Here is a 19,358-nt window from a genome sequence, read left to right on the forward strand (position 1 = left end):
GGGTATTATTGGAGAAATAATTCATGACTCCACAGCAAAAGAAAAAAACAGATTTTTTAAAAGTAGTTTTTAGTCTTAATTATCACACCTAGATCTTTAAACCATTGAAGCTTGTTATAGGCAGAATGAGGTAAAGACTCAATTTTATTTTTCCCTGCATAAGAAAGTACTGTTCCTAACATAATTTACTATCTAATTCATCCTTTCCTGCAATGATTTGTGATGCTAACTCTGCCATTTGCCTGTTGGTAGACAAATCTTCATGTGGCTCTTGCATTTCTAAACATTGTGTGATCAGAATCTGTGACAGATATTGTTTGCACTTATCTTTTTGAGAATGTTTATATAGTAAATAACCTTAGAAATAGAGGCAGTCTCTATGTAGAGCAAAAAGTAAATTTGTTTACTGCCCAGGATAATACAGAGAATATCTCTCTCTCTCTGGGCAAAGTACAAATAGTCTTCCTACGATGAAGATTTAGGTTTCCTAAGCTAGGATTTCCTCTCCTGTCACTGAACCCACTGTGTGTGCAGGCCCACCTAGACTTCTCACACTGGCTTATTAGAACTGGGACTCAGAAAACTAGCACAAATGCTATATTCTGGCTATTCTTTGGGTGTGAGCAGTAAAGTGTCCTTTGTTGTCTTTGATCCAGGGATCTCATGTATTCTGCCAACAGCCATGAAATTGTGGCAGGCTAACTTGTTAACTTGCAATTAGCATAAAATCTCAGATTCTATAAATTATATTTAATGGGGTGACATTGATCATAAGAGTAAGGTTTTAGGTGAACATCTCTATAGCATTTGAACTGTTCATTGCATTGTGTGCTCAACTCAGACTTTTAACAGTTTTTGAGACCATCAAGTTTTTTGGGGATTTGGGACTCTATACCTTTTTGTTAGTATATTTGTCTTTTTTATTTTATACCAATACCAACTATTTTAACTACCATGTCTTTGTAATAAGTCTTATTTTTTTTATTTATTGAGTTGACATGGTTCGCCAAATCATAAGAGTATTTTACTTTTTTTTAATTGTCATTTTATAGCTCCCGCTGTAGCCACCCCCACCCTGCCCTTCACTGCCCACTCCTGTGGGCTACAGGAGGCCAGAGAACAAAGCTGGGGCCTGGCACCTGCACTGCACTTCCAGGCCTGTCCCAGATAGCGAGTTACAACGAGAAATTATCACAACAGTTAGTGCCTGGACTTGGCAGATGGGCAAAGTGGGAGGCCCAGCTCCTCCTTGTCAGCTGGTCTATTTGCTGGTGATCTTGCTCTGGAGGCCAGGATATTTCTTCAGCCTCAGGGAGTTGATAATGATAATGATAAAACCAGTGGCATCAACTGTCTCATAATCGCCCTGCACATTCATGCTCACCAGCTCTTCGTTGTAGAAGGACAGTAAGAACTCCTGGCTAAATATATATACCTGGTCCTTGAAGAGGGACACCAGAAATTTCCCTCCCACATGATACTGTGACTTGGCGATGTAGTATGGACAAATCACACTTGGGGCGGGCCAGAAACAGGTTTACACCAGCTTAGCGCATTTCAAGCCCAGGCATTTTGCGTACTTCCCGATCCATGGTGAATGAAGGCCTGGATGTCTAAAGGAGAGTGGTAAAGGACTGTCCCTGCTGGGGTCTCGTCGGTACCTTGGGACTTTATCCCAACAAAACCATTTTCTGCAATGTTGATGGGCCCACGCGTGCTTCTCCCCAATTTCATTCAGTAAATAAAGAGCTCCAAGGACATGCGGTGGATGGTGCCATCCTTGACGTGGGTCACCTTTATGAGGTCCCCTTTCTGAACTCAGTCTCAAGGATGTAAGGCTGTTGGGACCTTTGGCTGGGTCATGGGTCTTTGTGAAGAGGCTCAGAGGTGCTTGGTTCTTGGGGTTCTCCAGGATTCCAGACTCATGGGGTGCGTGAGGTTCTCATCCATGCTCCATGGGTTCTTGGGGGTTACTGGGCTGGGGATTCTGTGTTGCTTTGTGTACTTCATCAGATAGCTGCAGCCCTGGAACCAGTTGTAGAACTCAGACATCCTCCAAGGATCAATGACCTTAATCTCGGGAGGCCAGTGAATAGCAGGAGAGCTCAAACCAAACCTGGTTATTCCCCTTTCCTGTGGTGCCATAGGACACATACTTGGGTCCCTCATGTGGGGCAATCTTCACTTGTTTGTGGGCAATGCAAGGCCTGACCACAGAGGTGCTCAAGAGGTAGTGGTCCTTGTACAGAGCACAGGACTGGATGGCGGGCCAGATGAACTCCTCCTCAAATTTCCTGCTGATGTCCTTTACAAATATCTTTTTGTCCCCAAGTTTCAGTGCCTTCTTCCTGGCTTCCTAGAAGTCTTCCTTCTGGCTGATATTGGCCAGGTGGGCAATGACATCATAGCCTTGATCCTTCAGCCACACAAGAATGCAGGGGACTTCCTGGCCATCACCATAGGCCAGACCATGGAGCTTTTGCTGGACATCATCTGGGGCTGGAGGCGTGGGTTCCTGGGTTCTGGAATCTGTCATCACTGCCGGGTGGAAAACTCGGAGTCCAGGTGGTGGTGGCGGAACAGGGTGTAATCAGCCTTGATAGCTGGTATGACAAGTTCCCAACTTTGATTTCTGTTAATATTGACTTACTTATTTGTTAGGATTCATTGTCTTGTATAATTTTTAGAATCGGTTTGTTAAATTGGCTTTAAAATCTTGTTGGGGTTTTAATGAAAATTATTCTGAATGTACAGAATAATTTGGGGGAGAGTTGACATCTTTATGATGTTTAGTTTCTCCATTCATAAACTATATTTAATTTTCTTAGGTTTAAATTTTTTTCATAAATGTTTTGTATTTTTATTAAAGAAAACTTTAATATGTTTATTGCTATTTTGTAGTTCTGGTTGCTATTATAAATAATATTTTATATTACTTTTTTGTTTTTAATAACAATATAGAAGAACATTATTACTTTTGACATTTTGGTCTTATATGTGGTCAAATCGTTGATTTTTTTCCTTTAGTTTGTAGACCTTGCTGATTGGGGTTTCCTATATAAATTAGCATATATCTATCTATAAATAGTGGGGCAAACTTCTTTCCTTTTTCTCTCTGTTTACCACTATTTTTGTTTCTTTACATATTAACAAGATATATGGAATTATGTGCCTCAGTAGTGATAGCAGCTCTGCTTTTTATATCTCTGAACTAAAAGGAGCTTTCTCTTAAGCATATTGGTTTTTTTTCTACATGTTTAGTAGATACAGTTTTGTTAAATTAAGATTGTTCTCATCCATTCATTTTTGTATCAATAGTTTTTATTTATTTATTTATTATCAATAGTTTTAAAAATCATAAATTAGTATCGAACTTTCAGCACTGCCTGAGAAGATGGTTTTTCCCTTTCTATCATTAATATGTTGCATAGCATAATTACATGGTTCTTGTATTCCTGAAACAAACCTTATTTAATCATGATGTACTTTCTAAAATATATACACCACTATATCCAGTTGTCCAGATGGATTTAGAAGTTTTGCACCACTGAGGACCACTGCCTGTTTTGGTGTTACTCCGAATGCAATAAGGGCTCTCCCCAGGCTTTCCAGAGGAGGGACACCACCTGATGAATGGTTGTGAAGGATCATTCTGGCTGCAGTTTTGAAACTGGAGGATGGCACACAGAATGGAAGCAGGGAGATGAGTTAATTAGCATATTGTCTTTTCAGATCCAGATATGAAACAATGTTTTGGAGCAGGTGGCAACATTGAAGGGGATGAGGATTCTGGATGCTGGGTCTGTTTTGAAGGTCAGGACAACAGAAGGTTCTGCTTGATTGAGCTGTTGCATCTGAGAAAAAAAAGAGTCAGGTTTTCTACTTGAGCAAGCTGAAGAACAGAGCCATCACTGCATGAGATGAAGGATAATGCAGTAGAGCAGATTGCTGGGGGACAGGTGGGAGTCGGAGACTGAACTGAGCAGTTTACTTTGGGTTGTGGGGAGCATAGTGAGGAACTAGGGAACTTATTGCAAGATCTAGAGGACCTGTCTTGAGATTAAACTTCCATAAACACTTCCTGGAACCTTGCTTTGGAAAATTTTTTTTTAAGATTTTATTTATTTATTTTAGAAAGAAGAGAGAGAAAGAGAAGGGAGTGGGAAGCATCAATTCATTGTAGTTGCTTCTCGTATGTGCCTTGACGGGGCAAGCCCATGGTTTTGAACCAGCAACCTCAGAACTATAGGTCAACACTTTATCTACTGTGCCACAGCAGATTAGGCCAGAAATGGTTTGATGAAGGACCATGCCACTCATGTCCATGTCATACTAGAGCAAACAGGATTTCATATTTGCTGTGATCATAGTTGCTATGAGCTTCATGTCATTTCTGTACCCAAATGCAACTGTGCAATCACTGCTGTTACCAGGCATTGCCAAAGCCTCTTGCCTCCACTTTTGCCAGCAAAGATTCTGTATGCAGCTTATCTCCTCCAGTTGCTCTGTTCCAAACCCATCTCTCCAGCAGGTACATCTGATCAGCGAGGTCACATGTCCATGCCAGCTGTAAATGAGACTGGGAAGTAAGTGTTTTTGACTTATTGCTTATGAAGACAGAAATCATAAAGCAATATGATTAATAAACACAACAAGGGTGTTAAAAAGGTTCTGGACAGTCAGAAAACATAGTAAGAATCTATTAAAATTCTTAGGTCAGTTTCGCTCCTTTTTGGGCTTTCATCTCTTATTTTGATTTCTCTTGTTTAAATAACTTTTTAAATTCATTCATATTTTGTATGTATCCATGGATTGTCCATTTCTATTGTTGAGTATTATTCCATTGTATGAATATACCACAACTTTTTTTTTTTTTTGGTTGATAGACATTTGGGTTTTTCCAGTTTGAAGTAAAGCTGCTTGAACATACTTGTACAAGAATTTGTGTAGACATGTCTCTTTATTGGTCTTATGTAGATACCAGAGTGGAAATACTGGGTTATTGGATAGATGTATGTTTGGTTTTATAAGAAACTGCCAGGTCTCTTTCCAAATCGGTGGCATCATTTCCTACTCCCACCAGGATAGTATGACAATTCCGTTTGCTCCACAGCCTCACACTCTTCCCAGGACTTAACCCCAGGTCTGTGTCACCCCAGAGCACGTCTGCCTGGCTCTGTGCCTTTGCCATAAGCACACCTGTTTATTTCTGCATGAGAGGAAGCTTGCTCTAATGCTTATTCTTGGGCTTACTCTTTGTTAATCCCTTTCCTGGACCTCAGCTTCCACTTTGATGAGCTTTGGAGAAGGTGATTGCGTAGCTTCCTTGCAGTGGTGACATTTTCCCATGAACCTTTACAGTATAAGTTCTTCCTTGGTTTCCTTTTCCATCTGTTACCTGACACCATGCAATTGATTACATTTCTTTAACTGCTTTGAAAAAAAGCTTGTGTGTTTTTATTTTAAAACCCTTACATAAAGTCAGGTTTCATTTTGCTAACAAAGTTGAGAAGAAAAGTGGAAGGGGATGTGACAGTTATTGAACACCTACTCTAAGTACTATCCTCACAGATCCCAGTGGTTGGCCGATCGTGAGAGCATCCCGGGATGTGGTTCTTCCCAGAGACATTCTTACCTAAGCTCCACCTTCCCTCACCCCTACCGCCCTCCAGCCAGCCTGCAGCTTGGCCCCTTGCCCCGCCATGTCTTGCTCACACCGCCATCTTTCAGAGTCCCAGGATAGCTTATTCAAAGCACCAGTTCCTTTTCTCCTTCCAGTGGTTCTCCTTGGCCTCCTCTCCTGCTTCTCTTTTTTTCTACATTATCACTGTCTAACTAATTTTATTTTCTTACTTGTTTTTTCATTCCCTCCACTATTCTCCAACTAGAATTTAAACTCCATGAGGTCAGAAATTTCTGTCCCTTTTGTTCACTGCTGTATCTAATATACTAAGCACATAGTGAGCAAACAATCGATATCAAATGTGTGAATGAATGAATGAGTAGAAGAAACAGAAATTCTGAAAGAGTGATTATCTTGTCCAAAGTTACCCTGGTTGTGAGCCACAAGCATGGGAACAGAAAGGTAAGTAAGGCCTGGTCACTGCCTGTCTAAGCTGACAGAAGAGTCTGGTAGACACGGCCAATGGGCAGTGACTAGTTGTGTCAGATCTTAAGACCTTGACCCTAGGCCTGCTGTCTCTCTCTCTCTGACCCAGACCATGTGATTTCGGTACCCTGATGGTTTCGATACACATAGGAATTCACAACCACAGATTACTATTTCAAGTACTAACCACAGCACACTGTTCCTGCTAACATGACCCATTGACTCAGGGCTCTTTATACACCAGCCAAATACTCCACACTTCTTCCTGTGTCTTGTGTTCAGGACTGGCCATGTCTTGGCTCTAGATTTGTCAAAAATTACTCTCTCCCTCCTTTGTGCTCCAGTGAGTAAACAAACCAAGCCCAACCAAGCCCCTGACTGCCTTCCCCCACCTCCTCTCTTTGCTCAGCTCTGTTCGGCCACCAGATCTCTGCTAAAAGTCACTTTTCTAGGACAGCCATGCCTTCAGTAGGTCTCCTCCCATGAATTGCCTTCTCCTATCTTATCTAAAGTAGCCCTTCCTTCACCCTCTGTCCTTGCCGCCTGATTTTTGTTCACTGTCTGACCCAGTGGTAGTCAACCTGGTCCCTACCACCCACTACTGGGCATTCCAGCTTTCATGGTGGGCAGTAGTGGAGCAACCAAAGTATAAATAAGAAGATAGATTTAACTATAGTAGGTTGTTTTATAAAGATTTATTCTGCCAAACTTAACAAAAATCCGACATAAAGTACTTGGTAAGTAATTATTATGATATGCTTTAGCTTGCTGTAACTCTGCTTTATAAATTTTACAAAGTAAAGTTACTTCCCTACTTTATAAATCACCATTACTGTGGAACTGGTGGGCACTTAGAAAATTTTACTACTAACAGAGATATAAAAGTGGGCAGTGGGTATAAAAAGGTTGACTACCCTTGGTCTGACCAAACACTATCTGGTCTGTATACTTGCTTTCTACCCCACTGGAAGACAGGAATCTGTTCTTTGTTGCTTTCTTAGGGCAAGAGGAGGACTTGTATGTTATTGGTCTTTCAAGATGGGAATTTCAAGATGTTTATAACTAATCAGCACCCTCAAACCCTAGTAGTACTATAAACAAGATATACATAAAATACTGTAGGGATGCCTAAGCAACAATGATATCCCAGCATAAAGAGTGGGTTAGTAAGGAAATCCACAGAAGAGAAGTGGCACCCAGGTGGCTCTGAAGGAGGAGAAGGAGGATGCTCGGGGAGCAGTCAGCAGTGAGTCCTGAGTGAAGGGTCACATGTGGCCGTACAGTCCCTTCAGTAGGGCCACACAGATAGGGTCACATGTGGCCACACAGTCCCTTCAGTAGGGTCACACAGATAGGATCACGTATGGCCATACAGTCCCTTCAGTAGAGTCACACAGATAGGGTCACGTATGGCCATACAGTCCCTTCAGTAGGGCCACACAGATAGGGTCACGTGTGGCCGTACAGTCCCTTCAGTAGAGTCACACAGATAGGGTCACGTGTGGCCACACAGTCCCTTCAGTAGGGCCACACAGATAGGGTCACGTATGGCCATACAGTCCCTTCAGTAGGGCCACACAGATAGGGTCACGTATGGCCATACAGTCCCTTCAGTAGGGCCACACAGATAGGGTCACGTGTGGCCGTACAGTCCCTTCAGTAGGGCCACACAGATAGGGTCACGTGTGGCCGTACAGTCCCTTCAGTAGGGCCACACAGATAGGGTCACATGTGGCCACACTGTCCCTTCAGTAGGGCCACACAGATAGGGTCACGTGTGGCCGTACAGTCCCTTCAGTAGGGCCACACAGATAGGGTCACGTGTGGCCACACAGTCCCTTCAGTAGGGCCACACAGATAGGGTCACGTGTGGCCGTACAGTCCCTTCAGTAGGGCCACACAGATAGGGTCACGTGTGGCCGTACAGTCCCTTCAGTAGAGTCACACAGATAGGGTCACGTGTGGCCACACAGTCCCTTCAGTAGGGCCACACAGATAGGGTCACGTGTGCCGTACAGTCCCTTCAGTAGGGCCACACAGATAGGGTCACGTGTGGCCGTACAGTCCCTTCAGTAGGGCCACACAGATAGGGTCACGTGTGGCCACACAGTCCCTTCAGTAGGGCCACACAGATAGGGTCACGTGTGGCCGTACAGTCCCTTCAGTAGGGCCACACAGATAGGGTCACGTGTGGCCGTACAGTCCCTTCAGTAGAGTCACACAGATAGGGTCACGTGTGGCCACACAGTCCCTTCAGTAGGGCCACACAGATAGGGTCACGTGTGCCGTACAGTCCCTTCAGTAGGGCCACACAGATAGGGTCACGTGTGGCCACACAGTCCCTTCAGTAGGGCCACACAGATAGGGTCACGTGTGGCCACACAGTCCCTTCAGTAGGGCCACACAGATAGGGTCACGTGTGGCCGTACAGTCCCTTCAGTAGGGCCACACAGATAGGGTCACGTGTGGCCGTACAGTCCCTTCAGTAGGGCCACACAGATAGGGTCACGTGTGGCCACACAGTCCCTTCAGTAGGGCCACACAGATAGGGTCACGTGTGGCCACATAGTCCCTTCAGTAGGGCCACACAGATAGGGTCACGTGTGGCCACACAGTCCCTTCAGTAGGGCCACACAGATAGGGTCACGTGTGGCCACACAGTCCCTTCAGTAGGGCCACACAGATAGGGTCACGTGTGGCCACACAGTCCCTTCAGTAGGGCCACACAGATAGGGTCACGTGTGGCCACACAGTCCCTTCAGTAGGGCCACACAGATAGGGTCACGTGTGGCCACACTGTCCCTTCAGTAGGGCCACACAGATAGGGTCACGTGTGGCCACACAGTCCCTTTAGTAGGGCCACACAGATCATTAAAGGTGATGCCAGGGTGTAGGCCCAGGTCTTCTGTCCCTGTAGAAGATCCTAAGATCATTCCTCTCCTTTCCAATTCACTTTACATTTCGGGGCATTGATTAGTTAGCAGTGCTTTAGGTTACTAGTAATGAAAAGTCTCATGTGTAGTCACTTTAACAAAAAGGATTTCTTTTTATTTATATGACAAAACTCTAGACTAAAGTGAGTGTTTCAGTGCTTCAACAATGCCCATGTTGACCTCTCTGCCTGTCTTTTGTTTGAGTCCCTAGTATGTGTCACACCTTGATCACAGAGTGGATGCTGCAACTCCAGGCATCACGCCTACACTCCTGGCTAGAAGAAGAGAGTGGATGTGACCTGCCGTTTTTCTCCATTTTTATCATGAAAGCAAAAGTTTTCCCAGAGGCTTTCAGCTCATTAACGGAAGCTTGGACACATAGTCACTGAGGAGGAATAGGTATGGGTATTTAGCTGGACACATAACTGCTCCTGAGTAAAATCCAGTTCCTACTAGCAGAGAAGAGGATAGAGTATCCACCTTGGAGTGTCAAGTTCCAGTCATGACATAAAGGGTGAACCTGATGATATCAAGGGACCATCACTTGGGCAGGCACCTCTGTCACATCGACCTCTGCTTTCCTTGACACACATAAGAGTAGACTATAGTAAGTGAGCTCAATGTTGTGAGAATTCCCCCAACTGGAGTCTTGATTAATTCTCCGCAAGGCCACTCGGGCGCGGGCCATAAGGGCCCGCGCAGCTGGAGGTCTCTGGGCAGAAGACACACTGCATTGTACTGGCCATGTAGCAGTGCTGGTGCCAGACCAGGAGTCAGAGGTCCGAGATGACCAGCCCCATCCTGCCTGACCTCACTCTCCCAGGCCCGGCAGTATAGCTCCAACAAAGGACGGAGGGGGAGATGAGCATTAACACTGTGGATCTGAGACGCACATCCCCCATCCACTGCTGCATTTGCTCCATTCAGCCCCCGATCTGTGACTAATGGAAAATACTGTTTGGGCCTGAAAAACCCTTTTGCTCTGGCCTCATTCTGCTCCTAACAGGCTAAAGTAGTTCTCTTTCCATCACTGGGCCTCAGTTTCCCCATCTCTAAAATTAGAGATTGCAGCATCCCTTTGATTCCTTGAAAGGATTCATGCTAGGGTAGACAGACCCCTGATTTCAGAGTCCTGTATAATTGTCCCTTTTATCTTCTCTGTGTCTCACCTTGTCTGTTTGTAAAATCAAAGGGTGATTGCCGAAAGTTCTGCCACATAAACACATGTTGGCCCTGAGCCCTGGGAGCAGGGGGTGTGGTGTGCAGAGACACAGACAAGAGAAGACTGCGACCTGGGTGTTTGTCTGGGGGGAGCAGAGTGCGCAGGAACTCCGTCCCCCCAGGGCAGTGGCCCGAGAGCCGCCTGCTGGCCTCTGCCTGGAGACGTACGGGGTCCGGGCCTGTAGTTCACACCACACGTCTGTTCCTGCAGGGCTGGCAGTGCGGCGAAGGGCCTGTGCAGCTGGACACATAACTGCTCCTGAGTAAAATCCAGTTCCTGCTAGCAGAGAAGTTTTGTGTCCCCTACACACAAAACCTGCTGCCCAACCAGACCTCTCTCTGGCCCTTAGTCCAACCCCCCCAGGGCTGCAGGGCCAGGGGCTGATGGCACTGGGGTGGCAATGCTGGGAAGAAGAGCCACAGAGCCCTGAGCCCATGTGGTCCACGAAGCCAGCTCTCTGGCCTGGGGACCAACCCAGCCAGGGGGTGTGCGCTGTGTCCCTGGTGTACAGGAAGGGAGCTGCCCGGAGCCATCTGGCATGTGTTTCCAAGGAATTCTTGAAGACTGCAGCTCCAACCAGAGGTAAATAGGATTTTATTAAATCATGCCTGACCTGAGGGATGGGGAACGGGTCTGATTTCACACAAAAAAGCCATGTTCCCTGTGTAATGCCCCTGGCAGCCATCTTGGTAAAAGACACGCCTCCTCAGAGAAGAGAAGCGAAGAGGAGACACATGTGGCCGCTGCCCCCTCAGGCATGGAGGGTGCGGAGGTGCCTGCCCGCCCACTTGTCTCCAGACATTTATGAGTAGCCAGAGAGCAAAGCGCTTTCACCTGCTAGACTAGATTTAATCTCAGGATGCTTCCCTTGGGTAGAATTTTATCATGTCCTTTCTACTCTTTCAAAAATAATGAACCTGACACTTTGGGAGAATTAGTGTGTTCTCCAGTGTGTGTGGCCAGGAGGCGACAGCCCTGAGATTCAGACCCAGGTCTTGTCACCTAGTGTCAGCTCCTCAAGCCCTGAGCCTCCTGGTCACTCTTTCCTGCTCCTCACTTTAGAGGAGCATTCCTGCCCTGACTGAGTCTGGTCCTCCAGAGACCCCGGGACCTCCAGAGAGGGTGGCGCCGTTCTGCAGGCTGTAGAAAAGGGGTCAGAGAAGCTGCGGCTAGCCCTGGGTCACTTCCCCAACTGAAAACTGATCTGGGTGCACATCTTAGAATCCCTCCTTCTCCTTCGCAGTAGCAGGTAAACGGGACACCCCCTTGCCAGGGTAAAGGTCCAGCGAATCTTCTCGACATTAATTCTTGGGTAAAACTGTCGTTTCCAGGGTTGCTGGCAAACACTTGGAACATGTTCTCTCTATCAATCCTCCCCTTTGTATCAGCAACTGCATGCCCTGTAAGAAGGGTTCAGAAAAGGCTCTATGCTTCAGACTGGCTGGTCCCTCTGGACCCATGGAGATACAGACGTAGGACTGAGTGCCTGAGCTTAGAGCCTGTGTGTTCCTCCCTGGCAGCGGATCCTCAGTGATTCTTCATGCCACCTCTGGGTAGGACCTGCACCTGGGATCTCTTCTCCAGGGTCATGCATGCTTGCAGTGAAACTGCTGCTAGCTGGGTGAAGCTGGAGGTGGCACCCCAGAGTAGCCACAAACCCCACAGGAGCCTGAAGTCTGTGGAGTGGGCATCCCCTTCTACTAAGAAACAAAACTACTGTCTGTGGGTTCCCTCTGGGTTTGGTGCCTTATGTGACACCATATGACACTTATATGAGAAAAATGCTTTTTTTTCTATTTTGCTGAGATAAAAATTGCAGTTGAGAGAGTTAAGAAACTCACTCAGGGTCACGTGCCCTGGAAGGGACAGAGTTGGACTTTGTACTCAGGGTGTGACACCGTGTCCTTGAAGGTTCCTCTGTCCAGTGACCACTTCAGATAAACCATTTGGCTTTCTGGCCCATGGACTACAGAGCATGAGGGAGGGTCTCAGGAGCCACTTCTCCCCCTAAGAATTCAACCCTAGAAGTTGAGTCCCACTGTCTCCACTTGGGGGTAGAAGAACTGAGACCCAGGAATGGGGAAGGGTTTTTAATATCACAGCCAAGCTGATTCTGCCAAAAAATTCTCAGAGCCCGCTGGGAAAGCGCAGAGCACATCTAGGGAGGGTGCAGACACAGGGACACCTGTGCCCGCCCTTCAGGAATGGGAAGGGGTGTGTTTACGGAAGAGAGCTGCAGCTTCTGTGTCCGGCCCTCGGACCGACTCCAGCCTGGTGCCTCCGCTGGAGCCTGCCCACGAGTGCTCTCCTAGGGGAGGTTGCAGACACAGGGACACCTGTGCCCCGCCCTTCAGGAATGGGAAGGGGTGTGTTTACGGAAGAGTGCTGCAGCTTCTGTGTCCGGCCCTCGGACCGACTCCAGCCTGGTGCCTCCGCTGGAACCTGCCCACGAGTGCTCTCCTAGGGGAGGGTGCAGACACAGGGACACCTTGCCCTGCCCTTCAGGAGTGGGAAGGAGTGTGTTTACGGAAGAGAGCTGCAGCCCTCGGACCGACTCCAGCCTGGTGCCTCCGCTGGAACCTGCCCACGAGTGCTCTCCTAGGGGAGGTTGCAGACACAGGGACACCTTGCTCTGCCCTTCAGGAGTGGGAAGGAGTGTGTTTACGGAAGAGAGCTGCAGCTTCTGTGTCCGGCCCTCGGACCGACCCTCAGACCGGCTCCAGCCTGGTGCCTCCGCTGGAACCTGCCCACAAGTGCTCTCCTCCCAGCTGTGTTTGGAAGATCCCTGAGCCTTTATCTTTGTTCTTCCAATAATGTGTGATCTATTACTCACTCCATCTTCTGTTTATGTTCCAGAAAAAGAGAAGTGGTTTAAGAAGTCCCAGGGCCGGCAAGTTAGCCAATAATTGAAGGAGGCATGTGACTCTAAATGCTGCAAGCTTGGCCTCAGCTCTGCTGCTGAAGTGATGGTGGGTTTTTCCCAGCTAACCAGTCCCTAACTTAGCCTCCTCCTCAGCCACCCCAGGCACATGGGGACTCAGACAGGAAAGAAGCATTGAGCTCTGGGTACAAACATCCATGTAGAAGTCTGAGGCTCCTGGGAGCCCTTGTGTCATGCTATTCTCTCGCTAAATACCACCCAGGACTCCTCAAGGTTCAGGAGAACGTACTCAAAGGCTCAAGAAGATTTGCAGCCTTGTTCTCATGGGTTTCTTTCCACCATACTGGGCAGCTCAGTGGGCTCTTCTTGCCTTGTTGTGAGTCTCTGATGAGAAAATAAAAAAATCAATCAAAAGCATTGTGAGCAGTGGGCTCCCTAAAGGACGTGAATGTGTATAAGTGTGGGTGCAAATGTGAGATCTTAAAAATGGCTAGAGGTGAGCAAAGGTAGCTGGTAGTCACACAGGAAAAGGCATCATCTCTGAAGGTCATTCATTCATTCAACAACATCTTCACTGAGCTCCTACCATGTTCCAGGGAGTGCTAGGAGCAAGGCTGAGCAGTGAGAAGAACGGAAACATCCGTGCTCTCTCAGCTCTCACAGCCTGGCTGGGAGCCGGACAACATCTACACATGTGAATATGTGGTCACAGGCTGAGCAAATAGGGAGGAGAAACTGAACAAATCTGGAAAAGAGAATCCCATGAAAAAGTGACCTCCGAACTAAAATTTGAAGGAGGAGTAGATAGTAAGGAAGGAAAATAGAAGAAGGAGAGTAAAGACTTTCTTGGCTAAGGACACAGCTGGTACATGGTCCCGGTAGCAAAGAGGAACATGGCACAGTCATGGGCTGGAAGGAGGCCAAGATCGCCCAAGCCCGATGAGTGGGGAGAAGACACTGGCAAGCTGAGCAAGGAGAGGCAGGTGACGCAAACTATGGCCACTGCCAACCAGGTTAGGGACTTATCCTTCCTCACAAGAACAAGGGAAAGCCATTAAATAGTGTAGAGCAGGGAGTGACATCCTCAGGTTGTCTTAGGAACCTGGTGGATGAGAGTGGGGCCGGCAGATGAAAAGAGATGACAGCTGTGTAGGAGAGCCTTGCACCATGCAGAAAAAAGAGGGCAGTCACTTGGTCAAGAGTGATGATGAAGAGTTTTAAAGAAATGGGTGAATTCAAGAGACACTTAAAAGGTTGAATCAGCATGACTTTGTAATAGATTTTATTGGGAATGGTGAGGTAATAGGAAATATCCAGGCCAAATAGACAGCGGTGCATTATTGGAAATAAGAAACAGTGGACACGGTCTCCCTTGGCCTGTTCTCAATGTAGATGCTACTGCCTGGAAGATTCCTGAAGGGTAGGAGTGCACACTGGCCAAAGGAGAGCTAAGACCAGAATAATACCCAAGTGTGGGCCAGGGTGGGAGAGTGGGGCAGTGGCTTTGAAAGAGAGCAAGGCTGTGGCCATGTGGTCCACATCCTTTCCTCCCTCCTGCCCTGGTCCAGGCACTGCGCAGTGATGCTCACAGAGACAGGAAGGGGCTTTGGGTTGAACATTGTCCCCTTTTCTTCCCCCCATCAGTCTTTTCCTGCTTTGCCAGCGCTGCTCCGCTTGTGGGACATTGCTACAGGGACCCTCCCCCATGTGCCCACCATCGCTACTAACTAGTTGCATTGACCATCCCACTTAGAACTCTCAGAAGCAATTTGAAGAAAGTACGAATAGCATATATATCCATCTTGCTAATGAAGAAACTGAAGCGCAGAGAGATGACTAAATTTTCCCAAGGTCATGCCATTGACAAGGAGCAGATGAGAACTGGAGCTTGGCTCAGGTCCATACTGGTCCATAGACCAACCTCAACCACTGTTTCCTACCCTCTTGTCCCTGCTGGTTCCTGGGACCAACAGCCAAGCTGGACCTCAGCTAAGGACCTGAGACTGTTCTTCATCTCCCCATGTTCCCCAAGCTCTTTTCCAGTGACTAAGCATTGCTGGCACCTTTTCCATAGTAGGGCAGTGGTTTACAGCATGAGAAATACCTGGTATGCACCAGCGTCCAACTTCAACACATTCCTTCTAAGCTACTCTTAGGAATCTTACCAAAATATCACCCTTACTCTTTATCTTCCTGCCTCCTGTCCCTAAACAGTTCTAGACACTGAGGGTCCTGGGATGGCATGGTGGGTGCCCTTACACCACACAAAGGTCACCTCCTGCTGTCTGGTCAAGCTCCCTGAGTCACAGCATCACTGGAGTCCCCAAAGTTCGGTCCCAGAAAACTGGATTTCCAGGGCGCCGTCAATCCACGTGGACCCCCTCCCCCATCCATCCACGTGGACCCCCTCCCCCGTCCATCCACGTGGACCCCCTCCCCCATCCATCCACGTGGACCCCCTCCCCCGTCCATCCACGTGGACCTCGTCCCCCGGCCCAGTGTCCCCGTGGACCTCCTCCCCCGTCCACCCACGTGGACCTCCTCCCCCGTCCATCCACGTGGACCTCCTCCCCCGGCCCAGTGTCCCCGTGGACCTCCTCCCCCGTCCACCCACGTGGACCTCCTCCCCCGTCCACCCACGTGGACCTCCTCCCCCGGCCCAGTGTCCACGTGGACCTCCTCCCCCGTCCACCCACATGGACCTCCTCCCCCGTCCACCCACGTGGACCTCCTCCCCCGGCCCAGTGTCCACGTGGACCTCCTCCCCCGTCCACCCACGTGGACCTCCTCCCCCGTCCACCCACGTGGACCTCCTCCCCCGGCCCAGTGTCCACGTGGACCTCCTCCCCCGTCCACCCACGTGGACCTCCTCCCCCGTCCATCCACGTGGACCTCCTCCCCCGTCCATCCACGTGGACCTCCTCCCCCGGCCCAGTGTCCGAGTGGACCTCTTCCCCCTGCCCGGTGTCCGAGTGGACCTCCTCCCCCGGCCCGGTGTCCGCGTGGACCTCCTCCCCCATCCATCTGCGTGGACCTCCTCCCCCGGCCCACTGTCCACGTGGACCTCCTCCCCCGTCCATCCACGTGGACCTCATCCCCCGGCCCAGTGTCCACATGGACCTCCTCCCCCGGCCCAGTGTCCGCGTGGACCTCCTCCCCCGGCCCAGTGTCCGCGTGGACCTCCTCCCCCGTCCATCCACGTGGACCTCATCCCCCGGCCCAGTGTCCACATGGACCTCCTCCCCCGGCCCAGTGTCCGCGTGGATCTCCTCCCCTGGCCCAGTGTCCGCGTGGACCTCCTCCCCCGGCCCGGTGTCCACGAGGACCTCCTCCCCTGGCCCGGTGTCCGCGTGGACCTCGTCCCCTGGCCCAGTGTGCAAACCGACTGGGGCCCTGAACATACACTACCATGGTTTGAGGTGTCAGTTTGGATTGGGTGCTTCCTCCCTTTAAAGTTCTTGTACTGGAGAAACTGTGAATTTGGACTAGAGAAAGTCTAAGGTTCCTTTTGGCTCTAATATTCTAAGATTCTGTCTGGAAAATGACCCATAATGGGAAACTAGCATATCCCATTCCAAATAAATAAGGAAGGCTACAAGCACTATCTACCCTCCTAATCATAGACAAATTCCTTATTCCCTCAGAACAATAATCTGATGAAAACTTCACAGGGGCATTGCTCTGTCCTCAGAGCCTCAGCCGATGCCTGACACATAGTGGTTGCTAAATAAGTACCTAATGACTAAATAGATATCTTAGTTTCCCAGGGAAATTGTAACAGAGTACCACACTGGGTGGCTTAAAACTACGAAAGTTCTTTCTTTTACAGATTTAGAGGCTGGAAGTCCAAAATCAAGGTGTCAGTGTTCCTTCTGAAATGTGTAAGGGAGAATCCTTCTTGCCTTCCAAACTTTCCATTGCATCACTCTACATGCATCATCACTCCAGTCTCTGCCTCTGCCATCACATGGCCATCTTCTCCCGAGTCTCTGTCTTCTCCTTTCTTATAAGAAACCAGTCATACTGGATTTGGACTCACCCCAATGACCGTGTTACTTGTTACATCGGCAAAGATTGTATTTCCGTATGAGGTTTTAATCAGAGACATTGGGGTTTAGGACTCCATTATATAGTTTTGGGAGACATGATTTAACCTATGACACAGAATAAATACCAAAATGTCCTGGTATATTCTACTCCTAACTTCTGCTTCGGAAGGGTCCCTGCGAGTGGGCTCACTGCCACTTCCTGCAGAGCTGCTGTTCCCTTTTTAGGAGCCAGCACTGCCTGGTGGTGACGGTGGTGGGGGTGGAAGTGTCTTCTATTTCTAGATTGCTGAGGCTGTAAGGAACTTGGGACCCATCTGGCTCACCCCTCATGTTCCAGTAGAGGAAACTGAACCCGGGAAAGAGAAGGGCTGGCTCCTGGTTCAGAGGAGACAGCCTAGGCCAGCCCGCTTCTTCCTGGCCAGCGTTTATAGTCTGCCTGGGAGGCTGATGGGAGCTTGTAGCTTTGCCTAAATTTGAAGCTGCCTGTGGGGCTTGTGCAGGAGGAGCTAGAATGTATTTGTTTAAATTAAATAATTCTTAGCTTTTGTAAGAGTCCCTTTGTGGCTTATTCAGTGAGGTATCTATCACCCAGCCCTTGTGTGCAGGGGACAGAGCTGTTGGGACGGGAAGACAGAAGCAGAGAGGCAGAGACAGCAGAAATTACAGAGGGGCTCCGGGCTGACCTTGGAACCCTGGGCTCCGTCGTGTTGGGTGCATTGGAGGGCCCACCAGGAGTTTATTAGCATGATGACTATATTAGTTTTCTATTGCTGTCAGAAAAATTGCCACAAGCGTAGGAGTTCAAACAACACAAGCTTATTAGCTTCCAGTCCTGTATGTCAGACATCGAGGCCATGTCAAGGCGCTGGTTGGCCTGGGTTCTGGAAGCACAGGGGAGAATCTGCTCTCAGCCTCATCCAGGTTGTTGGCAGAATCCAACCCTTTGTGGCCGCAGTGCTGAGCTACGTTCTTCCTGGGGTGGCAGGAGCCTCTCTCAACCCGGTAAGACCACCTGCATTCCTGGTCACGTCACTCCTCCAGCTTCAAAGCCGGCCCTGGCATGAGTCCTTCTCAGGCTGGGATCTCAGACTTCTACTTCTGTCTCAGTTCTCTGTCTTCACTCAGAGACAGTTGTCTGTGTGAAAGGGTTCATGTGATCAGATGAGGTTCATTCAGATAGTCTATTTTAAGGTCTCAGCCTTAATTACAGCAGCAGAGACCCTTTGCCATGTAACATTCACAGGTTCTAGAGATCAGGGCAAGAACATCTTGAGGGTTCCCATGTTTCCCTCGAGCCCAGCCACCCTAAGGGCAGGGAGCTCAGTGTTCGGGGGGAGGGGGTCTGAGCATAGCCAGGGTTTCCCACTCAGTTCTGTTTTCCAGCCCAGCCTATGCCTTGAGGTGGGGGGTAGAGGCTCAGCAGCAATGGAAAATAAAGCTGCATGAGCTCGTCTGCAAATCAGGAATGCTTCAAAACATCTCTGTGCAAGTATGGTCCAGAGAAGGGACAGATATTGTTTTTCTTTTAGCACAAAATGTCTTTTCTCTTGTTGCTCAGAAGCTTGGGAGGGGTACAGCCCATTGTGGCACCACTGTACTGGCAGACCTGCCTTGTGGCTGGGTACTTGGCACGCTGGTGGCAGTGCCCAGAACAAGAAGAACTGTCAAAGTCTGGAGGAGCACAGGAAGATCACCCCCCTGGAAACCTTGATGGGTGAGGACAGGGAACGGCGGCTGTGCTGACAGGTCTCTGTGGAGCTTCTGGGGCAAGGCTCCCTGGAAGGACACCTTGCTGGAAGGGCTGGAAGAAGATGGAATTAATGTGGACATCACAGACCAGTGGAGAGACTGCTAATTGTGTGTGTACATGTGTGTGCGCGCACACACACACACACACACACACACACAATTATTTGAGTAGAGATTCGTGTAACTGCCACCACTATCAAGATACGGAGCAATTCCATCACCCCCACCAAAAAAAATTCCTCATGCTGCTCCCTTTTGACAGATCCTCCTCGCACCCATATCCTATATCCCGACCACTGATTTGTTTCTCCATCCCTATAGTTTCCCTTTCTCGAATGCCACGTAAGTGGAATTAGACAATATGTACCCTTATGAGGTAGCTTTTGCATTCAGCATAATGCTTTGAGATACTCTC

General features: G+C 48.6%; 1 pseudogene; it reads right to left on the reverse strand.

Annotated features, from left to right (window-relative positions):
• Positions 1-1,261: 1,261 nt before the first annotated feature.
• LOC136381301 (argininosuccinate synthase pseudogene) lies at positions 1,262-2,490 on the reverse strand (annotated as a pseudogene).
• Between the last annotated feature and the right edge of the window lie 16,868 nt (positions 2,491-19,358).

The sequence above is a fragment of the Saccopteryx leptura genome, chromosome 9, assembly GCF_036850995.1.
Source record: "Saccopteryx leptura isolate mSacLep1 chromosome 9, mSacLep1_pri_phased_curated, whole genome shotgun sequence".
Lineage (NCBI taxonomy): Eukaryota > Metazoa > Chordata > Mammalia > Chiroptera > Emballonuridae > Saccopteryx > Saccopteryx leptura.